We start from the raw sequence: 19,484 nt of genomic DNA, 5'->3' as shown, positions 1-19,484 counted from the left end.
GATCTTCATGGAGTCAATGGAGGCTCTGATTGTGGCCCTCGAGAGACTAAGTGAGTAGTCTGAGTGTCTGGGCTTGCGAGTGTCCTGGGTAAAAACCAAGAACAAGAATTTTAATGACCTCTTAGGCACATCCATCAGCAGTGCGTCTGTCTGCGGAGAGATCTTGTTGAGAGTTTTACATACCTTGGCAGTGACATTCATGTCTCTGGTGAATCTTCCTATGAAGTCAGTAGACTTATTGCATGGGGGGTCATGAGGTTGCTGGAAAGGGGTGTATGGTGCTCCCGATATCTATGCAAAAGGATGAAGGTCCAAGTCTTTAGAGTCCTGGTACTTCTTGTCTTGCTATATGGTTGTGAGACATGGACGCTATCCAGTGACCTAAGATGAAGTCTGGACACCTTTGCTACTGTGTCTCTTCGGAAAGTCCTTGGGTACCATTGGTTTCACTTTGTCTCGAATGAGTGGTTGCTCATGGAGTCCCAAATGAGGCACATTACTTGCATTGTGAGGGAGAGTCAATTACAGCACTACGACCATGTGGCGTGTTTCCCCAAGGGTTGTAGGATTCTCATTGGTGGGGACCCGAGTGGCTGGACCAGGCCAAGGGATCGCCCACAGAACACCAGTGTCTGGTTCGGGGATTGCCAACTGGGATTCCAAGCTATTTCGTCGTGTGGTGGGTGCAGCAATGCACTGTACTGGCGCATGCTCCCCAACTTGACCTTAACATTTGTAAACTCATTCAAATCTTCACAATTACATCTATGAACCCACACTCCCTCTTATCCCCTGTCCTTTATCCATAGCTTGTGAACTTAGGGGCTCACAATTTGAGTTGTGCTTCATTTGTCCACTGCAAGCAATAAAGTAAAACATGCACAGGCAGATTAGATAGCACTCACAGAAGGATGAGTTTAGTTTTTGCAGGAGAGATTGGGTGAATGGCAAAAGGAATTAAACTGAAGCATTGAGTGAAACGCTAACAGACAGGAGCACCATCCAAAGCTATATCAAAACAGCATCAAGAAAGTAAGGCAAGATGAAGAAAAAAAACTAACCCTGCAGCAGCCCAAGAGGGATTCCTGATCCACTATTGAGTTACCAGGCACTGTCTGTTTCCTCATGCAGATTAAAGACAGGTGTCTTCAAAAAGCTAAAACTCTTAGCCAACCAGTGTTATCACCCAGATCTTCTACAGCTGAAAGAAAACTGATGCTCATCCTGACTGTTTCTTGTAGCTCTTGCCAATGTGCCTTTGGTTCCACAGCTTTTCTTTATCCAGCCCTCACACCTGTTACAGGAGAGACTGATTGGCTTAGGATGTACTGATTTACTTTACTTTCTTGCGTTGCATTCCCACCTCACAACAGGAGCGGTAACTATTATGAAAAATTTGTGGCATGCAAAGAAGAGTGATGTATTGCTTCAAAGTCATTACTGGGGAGATGGGAGATCATGCTTTAATGAGGCACATAGTGTAGCGCACCAGGGAGGCAACTATGAAAGTGATGCAGTACAAAGTGCTGGATTCATTCTTCACTGACATCTTTCAAAAGCCCAAAAAGCTAACAGCTAATGCTTATGGTCAACCAATCAGCACAATTCATCACCCAAGCCCCACCCATGATACTTCTAAGTTGAATGAAGAGTACATACCCAGGGAGCAGCTAAACTAAACATAACAGGAACTACCTGCCAGAAACTCCAAAATGACTGAGTTCCTTCAGTGGGAATACTACAAAAGTTCCTAAGAATCTAAAAATTCCCTTGTTCTTAAAAAAGTTCAAGAAAAGAAAAAAAAGGCAAGAAAAGCTTGAACTAGAGATGTTATGGTGAGAATTGGTGACCCAATTTTTCTAAAAGAACAGCCAGTTTGTTATTAGTCCATTCTCTATACATGTTACTGCAGGATTATTCAATCCCACCTAACAACCAAAAGATCAAAAACGTCTAATGAGAAGCCATTTGAAATAAGCAATTCTTGTTAATTAATCCACAAGGAATAGGCCGTACAGCAGTAAATAGTAAATATGTTTGTGTTGCTATTGATTTTAATTCTATACAGCTGTTTTAAGAGTATGTGTGAGCTCAGCTCCTATACAGCTTATTTTGAGCCCTGGGCACGCTAGGACTTCAAAATATACATACATTTTATAAAAAAACTGAAAAAATAGATTTTAAATGAAAAAATGTATTACTCAGACTTTACTTAAACTCTATAAAATGAGCCTAATTAATGTTATGCCTATCTGTTTTTTGAGAAAAAAAAAAAGACTGGTAGACACTCAAATCAAAATAAATCAACAGGGCAATTAAAAGAAAAAAAAAAAAGTTGTGGTGCTGCAAGTGTAAATGTTAACATGGGGTCCAAGTGATGAAAGGAAGAGGAATGAGGCAGTGAGAATGAACATGCATCAGGCGAGCAAAAAATTCCAATACAATACAATACAATAATTCACAATGTGTGGACAGAAGAACAACAAAAGATTGCAAATTAGAATGAAATACTTATTTCTGCTTGTGAGGATATGTGAAAACAGGCTTGATTTAACTCTAGAATTACCATAGCCAACGAAAAAACTCGTAAATGCGTCCCACCTTAAATCGCTTCTTTAAATCGTTCACAGCTCTCCACCAGCGTCTTTTGTCATCTAAATGTGCTGATAAAAATCAGGCTGCAAGCAGCCGGCTATTCCATCCCCCCACCGACAGAACATGCACAAACTTCTCCCAGATCATGCCTTGATTGATTTTCTGTGAGTGAAGTGGAGTTTTAGAGTGGAAATAATAGATTGTTTGGAACACACGCATTTCATTTCTGTTCCGTTTCTACAGTAATCTGTGTAAACACATTGTTAAAACAGAAACTTTTTTTTATTCTACTAGTAGATGACAAAATGTAGGCATAAACTGTATAATGTATGAAGCCTGAAGTATCAAAGAAATACTTTCACAAAAGATACAAATCTAACACAACAATTGTGCTTTTATTCAAAAATATAACTGCAGGTGTCAATGTCGCATGTTAAGGCGATGTTTCTATCTATCTATCTATCTATCTATCTATCTATCTATCTATCTATCTAGACCAATGACATAATTCAACATTAAGAGCACTGCGCTTCATTGCCCAGTAATTTACAAATTAGGCACTGCCGTGAGCTATCGTTGTTCATGCACCTAGCTAATTCAGTTCTACCCTGGAGTGAGGCACTACCCTGCATTTTCAGCAACCCTTTCATTATTTTAATGCTTTCCCTCAATCCAACTCCCAACTAAAGAAAGTTTGCAGTGTTATGCCGATGCTTATTTTTAATTTGTTTAACACAGAGTTAACCATTGTCCTGGAACTAATGAGGTGAATTTCAGCTTTTGTAATAAAAGTTACAACCCAGTTTATTCGCAAGTTGAATTTTTATTTTGAGAGCAAATATAAGTAGTTATGAAATTATGGCCATGTTATTATACAGTATATTATTTTCTATTATGATATTATTGTGATGTTATATTTTTTTGTATTTTACATTATGTAAGATAGCATAGCATGTACATTTTATCCTCGGTACACTGTTCAGATCCTTTAACACCTTACAAGCAAGAGAGGAGTAAGTAAAGAATATGAAAGTGGTAAAAGAGTTAGAAGGCAGTGAAGACGTATTGACCCCCTTCTTTTTGACACTCACTGTACGCCCAACCTACCTGTATAGGGGTCTCTCTTTGAACTGCCTTTCCCAAGGTTTCTCCCATTTTTTCCCTACTGGGGTTTTTTTGGGAGTTTTTCCTTATCTTCTTAAAGAGTCAAGGCTGGGGGGCTGTCAAGAGGCAGGGTCTGTTAAAGCCCATTGCGGCACTTCTTGTGTGATTTTGGGCTAAACAAAAATAAACTGTATTGTATTGTATTGATGATGATGAGGGAGCAAGTGAAACTCGGAGCATAGAATGTAGGACTGAGAGCAGATTCATTTTAAAGATGTGGAAAAACAAGTCATGTATTGAGAATAATGTGAAAGGGTTTCAGAGGGAGATTACCATCTGCAAGACCCTGCCTTTTCGCTAGCCAAAATAATTAATATAAATAGGACAGGTCTGGATGAAGGGCCCAATATGATATTCTTTCATAGGGTCCAAAATCCTTAGTGGCACCACCGCCTTTACATTAGAGGTATCATAGCCATTTTTGTTTTGTATGTTTTACAGGATCAATACAATACAGGTACTCTTCAAATTAAGAACAATGTGTACCCACAGAAAGACAGGAGGAAAAGCTGTATCACTAATGAGAAAGGATTAAAGGAAAACACAATATGATTAGAGAAGTCAACAATCAGTCCTGAGAAAAAAAGTGACAAAGAGTTAAAATTGCTGCCAGTCTTAACAACATAAAGGTCACTGGGGGTAAAGAAGGGACAATACTAAGTACAAAATCAAGAGAGGCAGGGACAGAGTTCCGAAGATGAAGGAATGCAATTTTACAGAGGTGATGGAAATGTGTACCAAATAACAAATGGAAGTCTAATTTGACACCCAAATTAGTAACAGAAAGGGAGAAAGTAATGGTATGACCAGAACAGGAAATACAATTTACGGAGGAACGAAGTTGATGGGTGTTACCACTTAAAAGAGATTCAGTTTCGGTGCTGTTCAGCTTAAGAAAGTTCTTGGACATCCAAGCCTCAATCTCATCCAAGCAGGAGGAAAGAGTTGATGGAGGTGTAAAAGTAGTCAAATCCAGTCTCACATAGAGCTGCGTATCATTCGCATAGCAATGGAATGAAACTCCATGCCTGCGGATGATGTGACACAGCGGTAGCATATAGATATTAAAAAGGCTGATCCTTGTTTGGACCCCACAGGTGACAGTGTGGGTATGATATTTATCATCCCCTAGGGCCACATACTCAACCCTATCTGTAAGATAGGACTCGAACCGCTCCAAAGGAATGCCAGAAAGTCCAATTATATAGTGAGAATGATGGAGGAGAACATTATGATCTACCGTATCAAATGCAGCTGTGAGATCCAGAAGGCAAGTTACCAAGGACCCTTCCATGGGTTGCCTTGTTTTGCCCTTCCAAACTTGAGAAACATGTTTGACAGATTATATTATGCTCCATGTTGATTTGTAGGGTGCATCAAACTCAAGCCCTGAAAGAAATATTTGCTGTATATGCTCATCATATTATACATGGAGAGTTTCCTGCAAATAATATGAAAACTGGGTCAACATTGTTTTATATAGTAACCTTTATAGTCAACACAATCAGAGGACTCTTTCTGTCCAAACGTTGTTAAAGATAATACATTTTAAATCATATTGATTCATTAAAATTAGTTGAAAAATGAAGTGTCATTATGAAACACAAATCTGCCTATATAAGTATAGCTATTTTAAATGTTTCAGTTTCATGGAAAATGCACTTAACTGTTAATGGCTATCATTTTATATTTTATACTAAGTCTTTGAACATAATAAGGTACAATTTGCAAGGTACAATGCACCTTAATGATATACTACTACACTTAAATCCACTTGGTGTTTACACATTTTATTAAAAAAATGGAGTGAGGCATTTGCAAAAATATATATATCTAACTTTCAGTTTCTACAATTTCCATGGTGCATCCATTACACTGGACAGCAATAACATAATGCTATTCTCTGTTTAAGAAGTAATTAGACTTATGATTGAGCACCACTGTTATAAAACATTAAGTTAAACAAGACTGGCTGAGGATTATTTAAAATTGCTTCTCTGCTAAATTTTCACTACAGTGAAACTGCTATTTTGGGATGATATAGTGCTAAAGAAATGAAAAATTCAGGATATCAAACATTTATGCATTAATATGTTTTGATTTAAATATAAAAAAATGTAAAATCAACTATTACTGCGCTGGAAAAAAAACAAAAAGAGCAAGAAAAACATAAAACAACCCCCCTCCCCAAACTGGTACCGACCTTACTATGCCTAAGTCTACGAAACTATAATCCTGTTGGTGCAATAAGGACAACCAGTCTTGGATGGATTAGAGGAATACTTATATTGAAAGATCCATTGAGTCTCATGGCTGAGCGATCAAGTAGAAATTACTAGTCGAAAGAGGATTTCTGAAGGGTCAAGGAAAAAGAATTATTGTGGAAAGTCAAGGGCAGTTTGTCAACTATAGTTTTCAAAGAAAGGATTTTTTGTTGCATAGAGATAAGACATTAGAACATTAGAACAATCAAGATGACAACAGAGCATTCAACCCAACAAAGCTCAGCAGTCCCATTCACTTAATTCTTCCAAAATAATATCAAGTCTAGTTTTATGTGTCTCTAACGTAGCTTATTCCAAGTGTCTGTGGTTCTCTGTGTAAACAAAAACTTCCTAATGTTTGTGCAAAACTTTAACCTTAACACGTTTCCAACAATGTCCCCATATTCTTGATGAACTTGATGAAAATAACAGTCTAGATCCAATGTTCTAATTCCCTTCATAACTTTAAACACTTCAATCATGTCTCCTCTTAATCTTCCTTTGCTTAAACTGAAAAGGCTCAGCTCTTTTAATCTTTCCTCATAATTCATCCCCATGTAGCCCTGTAATCAGCCTAATCGCTCTTCTCTGGACTTTCTCCAGTGCTACAATTTCCTTTTTGTAGCCTGAAGACCAAACCTGCACCTAACACTCCAGGTGAGGCCTCACCAGCACATTATAAAGCTTGAGCAGAACCTCCTTGGACTTGCACTCCACACATCATGTTATATAACATAACATTCTGTTAGCCTTTTTAATGGATTCTGAACACTGTCTGGCTGGTGATAGTGCAGAGATCACTATTACTCTTACATCCTTCTCATAAGGTGTACTTTTGATTTTTAGACCTTACATTGTAAGTTTGAACCTAACATTTTTACTTCCTATATGTAATACTTTACATTTACTTATGTTAAATTTCATCTGTCACAAATCTGCCAAGCCTGTATGCTGTCCAAGTCACTCTGTAATGATTCAACAGATTCCAAATTATCTGCCAATCCACCTAGCTTGGCATCATCTGCAAATTTAACCAGCTTGTTACTTAAATTCCTATTAAAATTATTTATATATATTAAAAATAGCAGCGGCCCTAGCACTGACCTCTGTGGATCACCACTCTTAACATTGGCCAATTCTGGTAGGGTTCCTTGGCACATCTGCTTCCTGTGTCTGAACCAATTTTGTATATATCTTGTAGAAAGCCAGGCACCAGGCACAGACAGACAGACACCGTATGTCCAAAACACACACACTAATGTCCTGCACACAACACAGCGCTCCAACACAGTACTCAGTCCTTCTCTTCCCGACTCTCCTCTACTCCTTTCTTCCCAAGCTTTATCCTCCTCCTCCCGATTCTGGCTTAGGAATGGAGTGAGACGGCCTCCTTTATAGTGTACCCGGAAGTGCTCCAGGTGTCCCTTGATTAACATCTGGCAGCACTTCCAGGTGTGGCAGAATTGCTTCATTGGAACCCCGCACCTCTTCTGGCAGCACTTCCCGGTGTGGCAGAAGTGCTGCATGTCCAGACTCTGGAGCTCTTCTGGTGCCCCCTGGCATTAGCCATGGACTCCCACCAGGTTTAGCTTCTAAGCTCCAATTTTGTGGCCCCGATGTAAACCAAGGGGGCTGCCCTCTCGTGTCCCGGGGGAGGTACTGGTTTTCCCCAGGTCTTCTCTTGAAAAGGGCGTCACGTGCGGGCACGATCCCCGGCCGTCCATCACAATCTACACACATCTCCATGAATTCCCACTACTTTTAATTTGATGCCCAACCTATCATGTAGCACCTTATCAAATGTTTTCTAAAAGTCAAGATAAATAATATAATATGCTCCACTTTGATAATATCCTTTTGTTGCTTCCTCATAGAATTCCAGCATGTTTGTAAAATATCATCTCCCTCTTCTGAGCCCATGCTGGCTGTTCAGTAAAACTTCTTTTCTTGCCATTTGTTGCTCAATTTTTCCCTTAATGATTCCTTACATTAATTTATGTGATGTACATTACGCTTACTGGTCTGAAGTTACTTCAATCTGCCCAGTCACACTTTTTATATAACAGGATAATATTTATTTTCCAGTTCTTTGGAAATTCCTCACTACACAGTGACTGTTTCAAGGGTTTATATATGTACTCGCTAACCTCCTTAAGAACCTGAGGATAAATAGTATCTGGTCCTGGTGATCTGTTTGATCTCAGCCTAATATTATGTGGTCCTGGTGAATTGTTTCATTTCAGTAGTAGAAAAGCAGAAGTAAGGAGTTTTTATTATTTATTATTTAGTCACAGCATGTGTGACAAAAACTGATCTGGATGGACCAACTTAAGGATGACTGTCTTTGGGCAACATGCAAGTAATTTGGTTAGTGATTCGGCATCAATATTCATAAAAGATATTGGACAATAGCTAAAGCATTCAGGTGGGTCTTTAACATTTTTATGGAACAAAGGTAGTTAAAGCTGTAGTGATAAATGCATTCTACAGAGAAGAGATGGCATAATTTTGCATGAAAGGGGATCTAGTGATTTACCTTTACCCACTGAGTCCAAAGCTTCTTTTAGCCTCAAAAAAAGTAGAACATTTAATAAGAAAGATTCTTTCTCACTCAGCTTGAGAAGCTCCATACCATCTAAAAATAGTTTAATATCAGTTAAAGGTGTTTATAATACTTTAGAGAATAACTGTGACAATACTTCATCAAAGTATTTATTTCTAAGAATTTGATAGTATACCACAGGTTCTTTTCATATTAGAGGCAAATGATTTACATTTCCTTAACCAAAGAGCTTAAAATCTACTGGGTTTTTCCAAGGAGATTTATTAACAGTCTCTGAAGTCAATGCAGTCACAAATTTAGCTTTATTCAGCAGGAGGGAATTCAATTCAAGCCTAGTTTGAGTTCCTGAGGTATTGTAATTAAAGTCAACCGCACAAATGTGCACACTTTCCAAAGATGCAAGACTAAAGCTCAAAAAATGTGTTGTTGTTTTAAATATTCTAAATTGCTTCTGAGAGAAATGGAAAAGTCACTAACAGCACCCTTGATGGCTTGCCAGATAATGCAGGTTAACCTACTGAGCCCTGTTTAATGGAAATAAACTATTCAAATTAAATTTAAGCTTTTGGCAGAAACTGGTATTTGAACTAAAGAATTGTTGAAACTCCCATGAGGAGCACGCAAGGAGAGTGAAGGAAGGTAAAACTTTGACAGAATGTATTTATGATCCATCAATATTCAAACCAGTGCTTGCATTTACAATAACAAGAAGTAAGCAGCTGAGAAATAAAAATGTTACCTGAATTCAAGTCTGAATTGAGAGTGATAAAGGGGAAAATAAATTGAGTATTCGATAACATTGTGACTTGCATAGTAAATTTAGTCAATTGGACGTGAACTGGAAACATGTTTACAGAGGACATGAGTGGAGCAGAGGGGATGTGATGATGTATAGGTGCATGGAATTTATTTAGCAAGGGGAATGTGGTAGCATTAGCAACAGTGGAAAAGATTACTTCAAAGTCTTTCAATTGCAACAGTTATTTTGTGAAAAAAGACCACAATACAAGCTGATAGGGAGTTGGATAGTAAACATGGCAGAAACCTATTTTTGAGCAATTTATTCAAACAGGTAACATAATCTCCTTTTCTCCTTTTGGAATATGAGTCTCAGATTTTAACTGTTTTATCTTCACTATCACTGTAGGATAATTCTATTCAGAAAGCTCACTTTCTCTGAAAAGTGTCATATCGTGGGAAACATTCATGCAATTACCAAATATATGGACACTGTATACATCCATCCATCCATTATCCAACCTGTTACACTCACCTAAAGAATTATTAGGAACACCATACTAATATGGTGTTTGACCCCCTTTTGCCTTCAGAACTGCCTTAATTCTACGTGGCGTTGATTCAACAAGGTGCTGAAAGCATTCTTTAGAAATGTTGGCCCATATTGATAGGATAGCATCTTGCAGTTGATGGAAATTTGTGGGATGCACATCCAGGGCATGAAGCTCCCGTTCCACCACATCCCAAAGAGGCTCTATTGAGTTGAGATCTGGTGACTGTGGGGGCCATTTTAGTACAGTGAACTCATTGTCATGTTCAAGAAACCAATTTGAAATGATTCGAGCTTTGTGACATGGTGCATTATCCTGCTGGAAGTAGCCATCAGAGGATGGGTACATGGTGGTCATGAAGGGATGGACATGGTCAGAAACAATGCTCAGGTAGCCCGTGGCATTTAAACGATGCTCAATTGGCACTAAGGGGCCTAAAGTGTGCCAAGAAAACATCCCCCACACCATTACACCACCACCACCAGCCTGCACAGTGGTAACAACGCATGATGGATCCATGTTCTCATTCTGTTTATGCCAAATTCTGACTCTACCATTTGAATGTCTCAACAGAAATCGAGACTCATCAGACCAGGCAACATTTTTCCAGTCTTCAACTGTCCAATTTTGGTGAGCTCATGCAAATTGTAGCCTCTTTTTCCTATTTGTAGTGGAGATGAGTGGTACCCGGTGGGGTCTTCTGCTGTTGTAGCCCATCCGCCTCAAGGTTGTGCGTGTTGTGGCTTCACAAATGCTTTGCTGCATACCTCGGTGGTAATTTCAGTCAAAGTTGCTCTTCTATCAGCTTGAATCAGTTGGCCCATTCTCCTCTGACCTCTAGCATCAACAAGGCATTTTCGCCCACAGGACTGCCGCATACTGGATGTTTTTCCCTTTTCACACCATTCTTTGTAAACCCTAGAAATGGTTGTGCGTGAAAATCCCAGTAACTGAGCAGATTGCCCGTCTGGCACCAACAGCCACACTCAAAATTGCTTAAATAACCTTTCTTTCCCATTCTGACATTAAGTTTGGAGTTCAGGAGATTGTCTTGACCGGAAGTCTCAGGCTCAGGCCGGAAGTCATTCAGCTCAGTAGGACGTGGTACCTTTGGGATTGGGGTGATGCAAGATGTTTTCCAAAGCCTCGGAACTCTCCCCTGTTCCAGGCTCAGGTTTAAGATGCGCCGTAGAGGACTCCCCAGTTCCAGCGCACAGGCCTTCAGCAGTCGTGGCAATACACCATCTGGACCCACTTCTTTGCTGGCACGAAATCTCCTCAGCTCTCTGCTCACCTGGGTTGCTGTAATTGTGGGTGGGGATGTCTCTCTTATGCTGGTATCAGCAGAAGGATGGGTGAAGGGTGCAGTGCTCCAAGGTGAGAGTGGGTTAGGGTGGCCAAACCTGTTAAGGAAGTTGTCAATTTGGTTTGCTCTCTCCACATCTCTCTCGATGGAGGCCCCCAACTCCGAGCTGCAGCCAGTGATGATCTTCATCCCATCCCACACTTCCTTCATGCTGTTATTCTACAACTTCTGCTCCAGCTTTCTCCTGTGCTGCTCCTTCGCTGCCCTGAGCTGGACTCGGAGTTCCTTCTGCACACGCTTGAGCTCATGCTGATCACCTCCTTTAAAAGCCCTTTTCTTTTGGTTCAAAAGGCCCTTGATGTGACTTGTAATCCATGGCTTGTTGTTAGCATAGCAGCATACTGTTCTTACTGGAACTACAATGTCCATACAGAAGTTGATGTAGTCAGTAGTGCAGCTAACATCCTCCTCAATGTTCTCACTATGTGACCCCTGCAGGATATCCCAGACCGTTGTTCATTGACTTTTTCATGAGCCGACTCATCCATCTGCATGCTTAACCAATGGGTGAGGAAAAGTTGGGAGACAAATAAGTTTGCTGACTCTCAAATGATAGACATTTTCCTGGCCTTCTGAAGCACAATTTGGCAGTACAAGTAATTAGGAAAGTGGCTTATTAAGGTTCTTGGATACACAGATAGTATAAGGATTATAAACATCTGACAACTTTCAATTTTGGAGGACAAGTCTTGCAGCCCAAAAAAAATTGGAGGCCAGAGATTCTTCAGGAACTGAATGGAATCACCTGCTTACATGTTCTTACCAATTACTACAAGATTAACATAATTTCTTCTGTTTTTACCTAATTCAAGGAAATAAGAGGAGAGATTTGCTACTTGTCACTTCGGTGTTCTAAACATTGACTCACCAATGTGCTGAGACCATAGGATAATTTTTCTTGCCATCTTAGTTAAAAAATATTGTGGAAGGTTATGAAAAGGCCTTCTTGAAAGGATCTTCTTATGTTTGCAATTTTCTCTGTCAAGTTGTAGTATCCAGCATCTTTAATGGTGGTAGTACATGGGGATTTCTTCACAAGACAGAAAACATTGTCTTGAGACATTCTACTTGAAGCCGTGGCAAGTTACACTGGTGTCAGGTGAATTAAAAAAAAAAACATGCAATTCCTAATCTTTGGGAGTCAAGTTAGTAGAAAACTGGGAAAAGGTGGAGCATCTCATGAGAAGTGAATAATCATGCATCCCTCTGTTTCCTAGGATCACTTGCTCTTCTATTTTTATCAACCACTCCATTTCTTTGCTAGTGAGTGGGATTCAGAAGGTTATGCACAACTTAATCCCATGAGAACCCTAAATACAAAGAGGACTGTTTCACTTATGTTAGGTAGATTGCCCAGAGGGGACTGGGCGGTCTCATGGTCTGGAATCCCTACAGATTTTATTTTTTTTTTCTCCAGCCTTTGGAGTTTTTTTTTTGTTTTTCTGTCCACCCTGGCCATCGGACCTTACTTATTCTATGTTAATTAATGTTGACTTATTTTTATTTTTTACTGTGTCTTCTATTTTTCCATTCTCCATTTTGTAAAGCACTTTGAACTACATTTTTTTGTATGAAAATGTGCTATATAAATAAATGTTGTTGTTGTTGTTGTTGTTACGATTGGTGTATAGGTGGAGTGTATAGGTTGACAGCAAGAGATAACTAAGAACAAGTAGCACATCCTTTTGGTTGTCTTGCAGTAGAAATGATTATTTTCTTTTTCAATGTGGTTTCCTTTAAGGAAAATGGCAGTTGCCTGGCACTGTTTGTACTTATAGCAGCGCCACACTACATCCTATATATACATTAATTAGTACAGTACTTTCTACAATGTTGTTTTGATTGTAAATGACAGTTTGTTAGGTAAACAGCAACACCACCATAAACAAAGGCAGAGAGGGTTGGCTTTTCTATAACTTGTCAAATAACACTATTCCCACTTCAAAATAAAATTATTAATGGCAACTTTACTATCATCTGTATGTGCGACATTATTTACTATGCAATGTAATATGCTCCTTTTGAACAAAAACAGATGAATGCACTTCTCTCTGCTTTGCATCAGCCTCAACCAAAACCTTCTTCTCTAACACCACTACTTTATTTTTGAGATGGTGTTATTTTAGGTGTGTTGCTATTGATCGTGTAAATGTACAATATCATTTTTATTGTGAGAAGTAAAATGATATCTCTAGCTTTATAATAAGTCGAAATTGTAATTTTACAGTTAAAGTCTTAGTTTGAGTAGTTCTAAACTTGCTACCTTTCTAGTACAGTAACATTATGTTTTGGATTCCATAATGAAAAAATGCAACATAACAAACTGCTCACAGATTTTAAATTGTGCCTAAAAAATGAGAAGGAATTCTAGAATGTTGGTCTTTCAAAAGAATGAAAACAAGGACAATAAATTTCTTAGCATCAACTTCAATTTTAAGATGTTTTTCTCACTATCTTAGCCAAAAATGGAGTCGTTCTATTTAACTCTTCTTCAGTTTCTCTCTCATAGTATCATTAGTTCTACATCTCACAGGAGTCCATTTCCTTATTCTCCCATATTGGAAACTTCAGTTTTCTATGTAGATTGTCTAGAAATCGAGAATAGTCAAGTGGTGGCTTTGTTTTTTCTTCACCGAAGATGAAATAGATATCTCAGTTAGATTCCTCTATTTAGTCTTCACTTATATCAGTGCTCCTTTTAAATATTTTTCAAGTTTGATTATATAGGGATGTATGCACACATTATATGAAATATCACCATCATTATCACTAGTGTTGCACACAGTTTATAAGTAATGCATTTCAAAGTTTTTCCCCCTCCCAAGTAAAGTCTAATCTTGATCACATACTATTACTAAAATATTTATTTGCAAAATAGAATGGCCTTAAATTCAAACAGTATTATTTAGCTGAGGAATAAAAATACAAATGAAATTTCTAGTATATTGTTCATATTGTCCTAAAGTAACCTAAGAAAACAGAACAAACAGAAGAAGACACAGATTGTAATAAGATATTTGATAAAAGTTAATGAGACAAGGGAACAAGTGGTAAGGACTGTTTAAATTCCCACGGCTTATTTTCTTGTCTTATTACAAGCCTGAAGTTCTTCATTCATTACCATTTACATTCATTGGTTATTAGCTGTAAGTGAGTACCCAGAGGAGGATATGCTAGATTGATTTAAATTGTGCGATTTTCAGTGACCGCTTTAAAGGAAGATACCCATGCAGGCTAATTGGCTGTAACTATATCAAGGAAAAAAGAAGTGTAGACCACAGTACTCAATTGAATTTAGAGTTCTGTGGGGAGCAAAATTTACATTGAGAGTTATCTGAAAATGAATACTAGATATTTTAACACACTTCACGTTATCTCAAAACAAGTTCCTTTATATCAACATTTAAGATATCTGCAGTACATTTTGAAATATGTAGCACACAAGTACATATTCAGATATCTCAAAAATCATTTTCTGGGTATTTCAAGATGTATAAAATTAATCATTAAACATATTACAAAATTAAACATATCTTATCTCATTTTAAGATATCTGAAATTATTTTGCAGTCTAAAATACTTTCTGTAATAGTTACAATGGGACTTCCAGCCTATTGTAAGATGTTCTAAAATGCACAGGAAGACACTAAGAGATCTGTAAGTGCTTTTCAAATATCTGAAAATGGGCATTTTCTTAGGTTACTGTCAAATATCTTTCCCAAGATCTTTACGGGTTTCTCTGAAAACTGAATGTTTCTGTCCTTTGACCAGTGAGAAGCAAAACATCTTCATACACTTAAACCTCTTCAGCATCATGGGTTTGGATTTGACTATGGGAACTCAAGCTTCACAGAAACAGCAAGAAAGGAGGAGTGTAGGTCAAAAAAATGGAGGCAGAAGTAGGTTAAGGTCTATCAATGACTCTGGCAAATATGAGTACAACTTGCGGAAGCTCAGATGAAAAAGCAATTGATGCTTGAGTAGGGGTCTCGATATATAGAAAAATACAGCAGCACAGAGAAGTGGGTCTTGCAAAAGAGGTTTCAGCAAACCTGGCTGTAGGTGATTAAAAAAATATAAAGAAAAGAAAATGGATGTGATGGCTTAACAGAAGTGGAGGCAAAAGCTGAAGATTTGAGTGCAAAGGCAGAACGGGACCTTTGTGTAACAGCAGGAGATTTCACTTGGGTTTGGAAGAGGCAGCGGTCTTTCCATGCTAAAATTCCACAATGGGTTTATACTGAGGGCGGCACGGTTGGGCAGTGGGTAGCGCTGCTGCCTCACAGTAAGGAGACCTGGGTTCGCCTCCTGGGTACACCCTGCGTGGAGCTTGCATGTTTTCCCCGTGTCTGCATGGGTTTCCTCCAGGTACACAGTCCAAAGACATGTAGGTTAGGTGCTTTGGCGATCCTAAATTGTCCCTAGTGTGTGCTTGGGGTGTGTGTGTGTGTGCGCACCCTAAAGTTGGCTGGCACCCTGCCCAGGGTTTGTTTCCTGCCTTGTGCCCTGTGTTGGCTGGGATTGGCTCCAGCAGTTCCCCATGACCCTGTAGTTAGGATATAGCGGGTTGGATAATGGATGATTGGGTTTATACTGTGACAACAGGCAACTGACACTATTCAGACTGGAATAAACACAGTCCTTGCTGTCACAAAAGTTCTTACCAGCCTCCAGATCAGAGATATTCCTTTGAAAAGATAATGCCTCAGACAATTTAAAACAAAGTTTTTAACGTTTTACACCTAGCTCAAGCAGTGTATTGGGGGATTACCCTTTAAGAGTGGAGGAGCACAACCCTGGTATTCTCTAAGAAACATATTTTGACTTGAACCATGTGTGAAGGAATAAAACACAGCACAAAAATATCAAGAGTTGGGGGAATTCCCCATATAATGATGTTGCTAGCAGAGTAATCACGAAGGACTGATGCTATGGTCAAAATTTGTATAAACAGACAATTGACAACCTGAGATGTCTTCATGGGACTTCTATGTAGTAATGACAGGAAGTAGAATACGGAGGAAGTGGAAATGAGTTGGGAGGAAATTACATAATTATTGGGAGCCGGAAGTGAAGTCAACAGAGGAGGACAGAGGTGATGTCTTTGGAATGGGACTGGAAGTGACTTCTTCTGGAGAAGGAACAGGAAGTGGAGTCATCAGGGGGAGCCGGAAGTGGGTTATTGTCATGAAATTGAGGTGAGTGTGATATTTTATTCTTCTTCGTCTGTCAAGAGAAGACAAAAAGGTGTTAGAACTCCTTATCTTTTGTTCTTTTTCATGCTATTTTGAGCCTTTTGGCTACCTCCTAAACGAGCGTGTGTGACACGTGCTACATGACAAAAGATGTTCTTTTTTGTTTTTGAGGATTAGGAGTAACAAACATAACAAAAATGGGTTGAGGTTTACAAAACACAGTCCAGGACCTTCTCCAGCTTGTCCAGAAGAGATTCATCCCATCTTACTCCAGCTTTTAAGTGCTGGTTATGGGCCACAAAAATGGGAAGCCGGCTTAAATACAATAACTAGAAAATTATTAAAATGTATTAAAAAATGAAGAGAAGGGACAACTGTAAACCTTTGGCATGTGTACAAATGTATAAAAAAAATAGAAAGAAACAGAAAAATTCTTAAAACAGCAAAATAGAGAAAAAGGAGCTGCCTAAAAGGAAATCTTAGGAAAACAAGTCCCAAAACACAATACAGAAGACAAAATCATAAAACAGAAGCAAGAAAGGAAGAAAACCCCATATATCCGACAGAAACAGCAATACTCTATGTATGCCAAACACAGGTGTGCAGTGATTCTGTGATCTGAGCTTACTAATCTCTGGCCTTAAACAGCCACAGAGAGGGCAAGAAAGAATGATGTCAGGGTGGCCTTACATCCTATGGCTGCACTCACACAAGTAATGGAAGCACAGCTAACGAGGCAGCACACAATTATTACCATAACAGAAAATACATAAAAATATAAAACATAATAGTTCAAAAATATCAATAATTCATAAAATACAAATAAATACAGCCCAATACATAGTAACTACATCATTTTTGTGTGTGTGGTACCCACAAGTGCATATTATTTTCCAGGTACAATTTCAGTATTAATTTATAGTGTAGGTCAAATTGGGCATTAATGTGTTTTGCCCAGCTTTGAGTGGAACAACAGGCCTGTTCTCTCCTAAAAAGAAACACAGAAAGCAAGCTGCAAACTTGGATCTAACTATCACTGGATCTCAACAAGTAGACATCTGTGCTGGAATCAATATGCACAGAAGCGTACAATCAAATGACAACAGTCCTTAAAAAAGGCTGACTGATTCTTGGATTACAGAAGGTATGCATTGTGGGCTTCCTAGAGGAATGACAGAGAAATATTATAACTATATTTGTTACATTATTTCAGAAGTTGTACATAGAAGGCATTACTGAAAGCTCTAAAGTGGACAGAGCATATAGGAAAAATTGAACTTGCATTTACTAAATTCGTAAAACATAAAATACAGCAGTATACGTGAAATCACCCTAAACCAGGAAATACAAAGGAGCAGTGTTCATGGTTCCAACAATTATGGAATCCAATCTTAAACAAAAAGAACAAATTCTCAACTTATGAGAGCAGAGAAATTGATAGTTACTAGAGAGGCAGTGTAGCTGGAGGATGAGACACTTGCATTTCAGCTAGCAATGACAAAAGGGTCAACATTTAAAAAACACAAAAATATTTGCTTTTTTACTTTAAGCCATTGTGCAAATACACTCAGGTAATGAGGGCAGCATGGTGGTGCAGTGGTAGCGCTGCCACCTCGCAGTAAGGAAACTTGGCTTTGCATCCTGCCTCCTCCCTATGGTTCTCCCCATCTCTGTGTGGGTTTCCTCTGGGTGCTCCGATTCCCGCCAGTGCCCAATGAAATATACATGTTAGGTGAACAGGTGACACTAAATTGGCCCTAGTGTATGCTTGGTGTGTGTGTTTGCCCTGCAGTGGACTGGCACCCTGTCCAGGGTTTGTTCCTGCCTTGTGACCTGTGCTGGTTGGTATAGGCTCCAGCACGATCTGCAACCCTGGTCTGGATTAAGTGGTTTAGAAAATAACATGACATGACGCAAGCAAAACTATGTACCCTAGCACGGTAATACGTAAGAATATTGTCCTTATCCACTTGAAGCTATGCATGTTTGGGCCCAATCAATACTTGGGTCGGATACCATCTAGGAAAAGCTACAGTCGCTGCTGGGAAAGATGTTGGTGAGGCCAGCAGGGGGTGCTTACTTTGTGGTCACTGTATAGATCCCAATGCCCAAATGCAGAGATGGGCACACTGTGCTGTGAATATGATGCTGTCCTTTGGATGAGACTTAATACTGAGGTCCTGACTCTCTGTGGTCATAGAAGATCTCTGGGCATCTTTGGAAAAGAGCAGGGTGTATCCCGATGTCCTGGCTAAACTGTCCATCACGTTCTCATCTATTCTGGCACCCTAATTATCCCCTGTTTCTAATTGGCTAACTATCTCACCCTTTCACCTGATAGCTAATGTGGGGTGAGCATACTGGCAATATAATGGCTGTTGTCTCGCATCATCCAGGTGGGTGCTACACATTGGTGGTGGTTAAAGTGGGTCACCTCAGTCTATGTAAAGCGCTTTGAGTTGAGAGAAAAGCACTATATAAATTTAATGAAATTATCATTTTTCATCTGCCTATAAATCCATTCCACTACAGCACACTCTGTGTAACTTTACTTGGCACTTATCTAGCTCTTCCTTTGTGCTTTACAATATTATAAAAAAGAAAAGATAAAGAAACTAGAATCAGATCATGAACACACAGTATAAAATCAGCCAAGGAAAGAAAAATTACAATGATCCGATCACTCCACCTTGTATACTGTATGTAGAGTTTAGAATCTGTTTTTTTTTTCAGCATTAGATTTTCCCAACAAATATTTATTTTGTCTGCAGATTTGAATGATGCTGGCTTTTAAATGTTACCTTTTCTGGATATTATTTTATGGTTTTAGGCTCAAGATCAGTAAATAATCAGTATATTATAAAAAGATATTCACAAAGGAGGCGACGTTCTTCTTCCAAAAAAGCCAATCTTTAGCCTGCTATCTTTCACTTTAAATTGTCTGCCTGTTTATTATACTTCCACTGCACAATACCCCTATGTTTGAAGATGTTAGATATTCTATGTGTATCTCTTAACAAGTGAGTGCATTTTTACTGCTGTTCTGCT

This window comes from Polypterus senegalus, chromosome 5 (genome assembly GCF_016835505.1).
Source record: "Polypterus senegalus isolate Bchr_013 chromosome 5, ASM1683550v1, whole genome shotgun sequence".
Classification (NCBI taxonomy): domain Eukaryota; kingdom Metazoa; phylum Chordata; class Cladistia; order Polypteriformes; family Polypteridae; genus Polypterus; species Polypterus senegalus.
Note: the sequence above shows the minus strand (reverse complement) of the source record.